Source organism: Aotus nancymaae, unplaced genomic scaffold, assembly GCF_030222135.1.
Source record: "Aotus nancymaae isolate 86718 unplaced genomic scaffold, 86718_ANA_hifiasm-v0.15.2.pri h1tg000004l, whole genome shotgun sequence".
NCBI classification, from domain to species: Eukaryota; Metazoa; Chordata; class Mammalia; order Primates; family Aotidae; genus Aotus; species Aotus nancymaae.
The window spans coordinates 34,423,615-34,429,836 of NW_026988415.1; positions in this window are offsets into that span (position 1 = coordinate 34,423,615).

Genomic DNA, 6,222 nt, shown 5'->3' on the forward strand with positions numbered 1-6,222 from the left:
TGTTAAGACTCGGCTGCTATTGGTTAGCAAGAGGATAGGGTTACAGCACCTTGTTTGCATACTGGGCTCTTTTAAGGGAAGGTCAGGCTGTGCGAGCATGGGAGAAGGGAACCAGCCCGAGCATGTCTGAGCTTGCCTGAGCTTGTCTGGGCTTGTCCGGGCTTGTCCGAGCTTTTGAAAAAAAGGGGGGTGGGTGTGTGTCCGTGCTCCCAGCGAGGCAACCGGCCTTACACTCTGGTGTTTACTAAACTGATATTCAGTTATTGCCCTGGGAAAATCTTCTCAATGAGCCTGTCTTCTCAATTTCATATTTGCTTTTACTCAGCACTGAAAATTAAGGGAAATTTAAGCTTATCACATTGTAGTACAACCAGTCTATTGATAACATTCTTAAACTATTCCACAAAAACTTTTTCTCTCTTATTCTTTTACCTCCTCTAGAGATTTATTTTCACAATGTTTCACAATGGGTAATTCTAACTTTGACACTGTCTTGAAATCACTGCATTGACCTCTCATCAAGTAACTCTCTGATATTGACATGGTTTCCCTACTGTGCAGGCACGCAAGTTAGTCAATAGGAAGCTTCTGTTTTACTTGGCACTGTTATTACTTAGTGTTAACAAATATATTGATTTTTTTGCTTTTAAAAATCACTCTCTTAAGAGTATAGCTAGCAATACCCAAGAATTAAATCTTCTCTGTCAAATTGATCTAAATAAGTCTGTAACTCTGAAATTGTGAAAATCCTGTCAGAATACAGATACTTTTTGAGGTCATTTCTAAACATAGTAAAATTGTCCACCACTCCCCACAACCAACATACCTACTTCCACATACATTACCATAGCTCCTTTTCTTCTGCCTTTAAATATGCATAATTTTCTCCAATATTTATTTAAAAATTAAGTAAAAGCATTTGGCATTGCTGTTTCCTCTTCCATCCTCATACTCTACACTCCCCTGCTGTCTGTTATTACTTTATCACATTATCATTCCAAGCCTAGTTCAAATCTTCATAACTGACATTCTCTGGAACCAAATACTCCTCACCCATACCACTTATCAGAGTTTTATAATTCACATTAGTTTATATGTATAAATATTTGTTTAAAATATGTGTCTCCATCTAAGTGTAGGCACCATATGTGCTCAGCATGTAGTACGGTGCATGGCAAATAGTGAACCATAAGGTATTTGTTGAATGGATGGTTTGGTGAATAAGCTATTTCTTATAGGAATTAATTTTATTACTTATCTTCTTTAAGCCACAACTCTTTCATTCTTTAATTTCATAAAATCATGTTTTTTTCTAGCTGCCTAATTCCCTAAAACTACTTTGTTGAAGGTAATTAATGTAATAAGCACAAAATCCAGTCAATTTTTTGATATTCTATCTCAGTTTTTCTGCAGCATTTGACACCATTGACTGGTCTCTCAAGGCTACTTGGAGCATTTTCACTCTGTTTCCAAAGTATTTTATTATTCAGCTTCATCTTCTACTTTTCTAATTACCATTTCTTTATCTCTGTTGTTTTTGGCTTTCCTCCAATTTTTTTCAAATGTGAGCATTTACTAAGGTTCAGTTCCTGACCCTGGAATTACTGTTCTAAGCTAATTACTCTGGTGAATTCTATCTTATACCTTCAATCACCTTCTCTAGCTCTTTAGGCTTAACCTATCCTAACATCAGCGCTCAAGTTCCCTGATGTAAATTGCCTATTGAACATTTCTGTGAATGTCCTTCAGTTACCTAGTTTCCTTCTTATATTTTCCTTAACAAACTCTCTCAGATAAGAATGGAAAACTAATTCATCTTGTTCAACCCTTATTAAATTACTCAGACCTGTCAATTCCTTCTGTTCATTCTTGTACATGCATCCATTCTTTTTAGTTTCCACTTTTAAATTCTCAGTACTCAAGAGTAGAAAATAAATTCTCTATGTCTTAGTTCATACTGTGAGCACAAATTTAAAATTTAAGGTGCTAACCAAATGTTTCATACAATAGTGCCAAATAAGGGGGTGAATGCTTTCGGTCAATGAATAATTTGCAGCAAATAATTAAATAAAAAATTAATTAAGTTGAAATAATATATATGCTATATATATAAGCTCTAATATATGATACACTGTACAAGACATAAGGCACTTGCTATCATGAGAATTACATTCATGTGGAGAGGGAGGAAATAAATATATAAATGAATAAGCAAGAGTATATAGGAAAATAATATTTCTACAGAAAAGGGAAGAAAATGAGGCCGTTTGATGACTGTGAAATGGTAGTTGTAAAAGCATCCAATACAGAAATAATAATTGTGATGACTATTGCATCAAACTCATTATGTTAAAATGGGAAGTAGAAAAGCAACACATTTAGTGTATACTGCTACAGCCAATCATCATGCTATACACTTTAAATATATGCAATTTTATTTGTAAATTATACACCAATAAATCTGAAATAAAATGAAACATAAATAAATAGACTACATATCAATAAAAAATGAGAAACTAAATTTTGTGATAAACTGAATCAGTCATAGAAGTAAAGACTGCCTGAGGAAGAGTAGAGAAGGACCTGGCTGATTTTAATCCTGAATTATATCACTGTTGAATTTTATATCTTTATGATTTATAAAGGGAAAAGACTTTGTTTATGCATAAGCCATTAAGAACTACATTTCACAATATCCATGTTCTCTCTAGTAGATAAGGGAATGTAAATCAAGTACACAGTGTGCATTTACCTCTTTAAATGCATCTTCTAACAAAGCATTATGTTCCTTCGCAAATTACTACCTCATAGAGCAGAAAAGAACATATATTATATGTTGATTTTGCTGCCAATTTCCCATTATATTAAAAATACTCAAAAAAATAAATTCTTACAGACCAATATTTCAGAAGCTAGTCTTATAAAGATAACCTAAGAACTTAGTTGAGATTCAGCATAGATTCAAAATATTTTTTTCAAATACACATACACACTTCACTTTTTAATTTTAGACATCCAAACTCAATACATTCTTTTTAGCCACTGATACCAAATATGACAGTCCAGCAACTAATCTTTAGTGAGGATTTCCACCATGTGGAAGATGACAAAAATCATAACAATGCCAGTCACCAGAAATAGCAGCTCATAGACCTCAGCCCACTGCATATTCTACAGATTCGGAGTTGCCAAGGAGGACTCAACACATAAAGGACTGGTTGGAATGACATTTTACCGAAAAGAAAAAAGGTATAGCAAGATCACTGTATTTAGTATGTGTCAGTCTCCCGTGGCTGGAAGGTTCCTCCCAAAAGGTGACACAGGGCGATGGACAGCATACCCCTCCTCTTGTTACAGGTAAAGACTCATTCTCTTCCTATTGAGGGCAGATATACTAGTCAGGCTGGCTAGGTGCCATAAGACGTATATACTTGACCAGTACAAGAAAGTTCACTGTGTGAAATTAAAGATTTCTTCTAATAAAGAAGAATGGAGCCTAGGGATAGCTCAGGACGGTTCAGACATCCAGTCTCCATAGAAGGGAATGTTTCCGGCCCAGAGCACTGACTGAACAATCCTGGAGTGGGGGGCAATAGATCAAGTAGTGCCTGATTCCACAACTTAACAACATATATGCATTCCAATGTCATCACAGAAAGACATCTGGTAAAGGGTAAAGTTAATCATGTCACACATTTTGAATTTTGCCTTGTTAATCATGTCACATATTTTGAATTTTGTGTTATAATTAAAAATTATAAAATAAATTTACCTTAACCATTTTAAAGAATATGTTATGGCATTATTAACTACATTCATATTGTTGTACAATATATCTCTAAAATTTTTTCATCTTGTATGACTGAAACTCTATATCCAATGAACAACAACTGTTTCCCCTTTCTCCCAGCTCCTGGCAATCACCATTCTACTTTCTGCTCCTATGAATTTGATTACTTTTGATAACTCATGTAGTATCAAGTGGAATCAGTATTATCTTGTGATTGGTTTATTTCACTTTTAATGTCTTTATGATTCATCCATGCTATAGCATATGCCAAGATTTCCTTCTTTTCTAAGGCTGAATAACATACAGTTGTGTGTATATACCAGATTTTCTTTAGTAATTCACCCATTGATGGACACTCAGGTGGCTTTCACATCTTGACTATTATGAGAAATGTCCCAATAAACATGGGTGTACAAATATTTCTCTTTAAGATCCTGTTTTGAATTTTTTGAATATATATTTACAAGTGGAATTGATGGGTCATATGGTAGATCTACTTTAATTTTTTAAGGAAGGTATAACTCTTTTTTATAGTGGCTGTACCATTTTATAATTCCAACAATGTTCAAGGGTTCCAGTTTCTTTACATCCTCACTAACACTTGTTATTTCCTATTTCTTGATAGCATCCATCCTAATGGGTATAAAATAATATTTCATGTGGCCCTTATTTGCATTTCTCTGATGATTAATTATATTGAGCATCTTTTTTCATATACCTGTTAGCCATTTGCATGTCTTCTTTGGAGAAACATATATTCTTATTTGGCTTATTTGCCTATCTATTAATTAGGTTTCATTTTGTTGTTGTTACTGAGTTGTAGGAGTTCTTTATAGGTCTTGGATTTTAACCCTTTATTAGATAATATTTTCTCCCATTGTGTAGGTTGCTTTTTCACTCTGGATTGTTTCTTGTGCTGCAAATAATTTTAAGTTTGATGCAGTCCAGTTTATCTATTTTTGCTTTTGTTAATTGTGCTTATGGCATCTTATCAAAATAAATAGTTGCCCAGTCCAATGTCATGAAGAATTCCCTTAAGGTTTTCCTTTAGGCAATTTATAGTTTCAGGTTTTATGTTCAGACTTGTAATCCATTTTGAGTAAATTTATACATATGTATATAATAAAGGTTCAATTTCAACTTTTTCATATAGATGTCCAGATTTTCCAAGCACTATTTGTTGAAAAGATGATTTTTTTCTCCATTGTGTAGTGTTGGCATCCTTGCTGATGATTAGTGGACTAAATATATGAAGGTTTATTTCTCTGTTCTCTATTTTATTCCATTGGTCTACATTTCTGTTTTTATGTCAATAATACACTGATTTGATTACTGTAACTTTGTAATGTGTTTTGAAATCAGGAAATGTAAGGCCTCTAGTTTGTTCTTTTTCAAGATCTTTTTGGCTATTCAGTATCCATTGAGATTACATATTAATTTTGGGGTTTTTGTTCTATTTCTGAGAAAAATTCCACTGGATTTTTGAAAATAGGAATTGTAGTGAGTCTGTAGATCACTTGGATACATTGAACATTTTAATAATGTTGAGCCTTCCAATTCCTGAACATAGGATGTTTTTCCATTGTCTGTGTCTTCTTTAATTTTCTTCAACACTTTAATTTTCTGTGGATAAATTGTTTGCTTTTTTGGGTTAAGCTTATTCTTACGTATATTATTTTTGGGGGTACTATTGTAAATATATTTCTTTCTTAATTTTCTTTTCAGATCATTTATTGTTAGTGTACAGAAACACTCCTGATTTTTGTGTGTTGATTTTGTATCTTGCAGCTTTTCTGAATTCATATATTTGTCCTAATAATTTTTTGTGGCTGGGCACGGTGGCTCACACCTGTAATTCCAGCACTTTGGGAGACTGAGGTGGGAGGATCACGCAGTCAGGTGTTCAAAACCAGCCTGGCCAATATTGTGAAACCCTGTATCTACTAAAAAATACAAAAATTAAGGTGTGGTGGTATGTGCCTGTAATCTGAGCTACTCGGGAGGCTGAGGCAGAAGAATCGCTTGAACCCGGGAGGTGGAGGTTGCCGTGAGTCAAAATTGTGCCACTGCACTCCAGCCTGGGCGACAGCGTGAGAGTCCATCTCAAAAAATAATAATAATAAATAAATATATAACTAAATAATTTTGTGTTTATGTAGTCTTTAGGGTTGTCTATACCTAAGATGGCATCATCTGCAAACACAGACAGTTTAACTTACTCTTTTTCTGATTTGGATGCCTTTTATGTCTTTCAACTGGCTTAATTGCTCTGACTAAAACTTCCAATACGATGTTGATTAGAAGTGGCAAGAGTGAGCATGTTTATTTTTTTTCCTGATCTTATATGAAAAACTTTCAGTCTTTCATCACTGGCTATAATATTAGCTGTAGGCTTTTCATAATTGGTCAATATTATGTCAGAATTTTCCTTT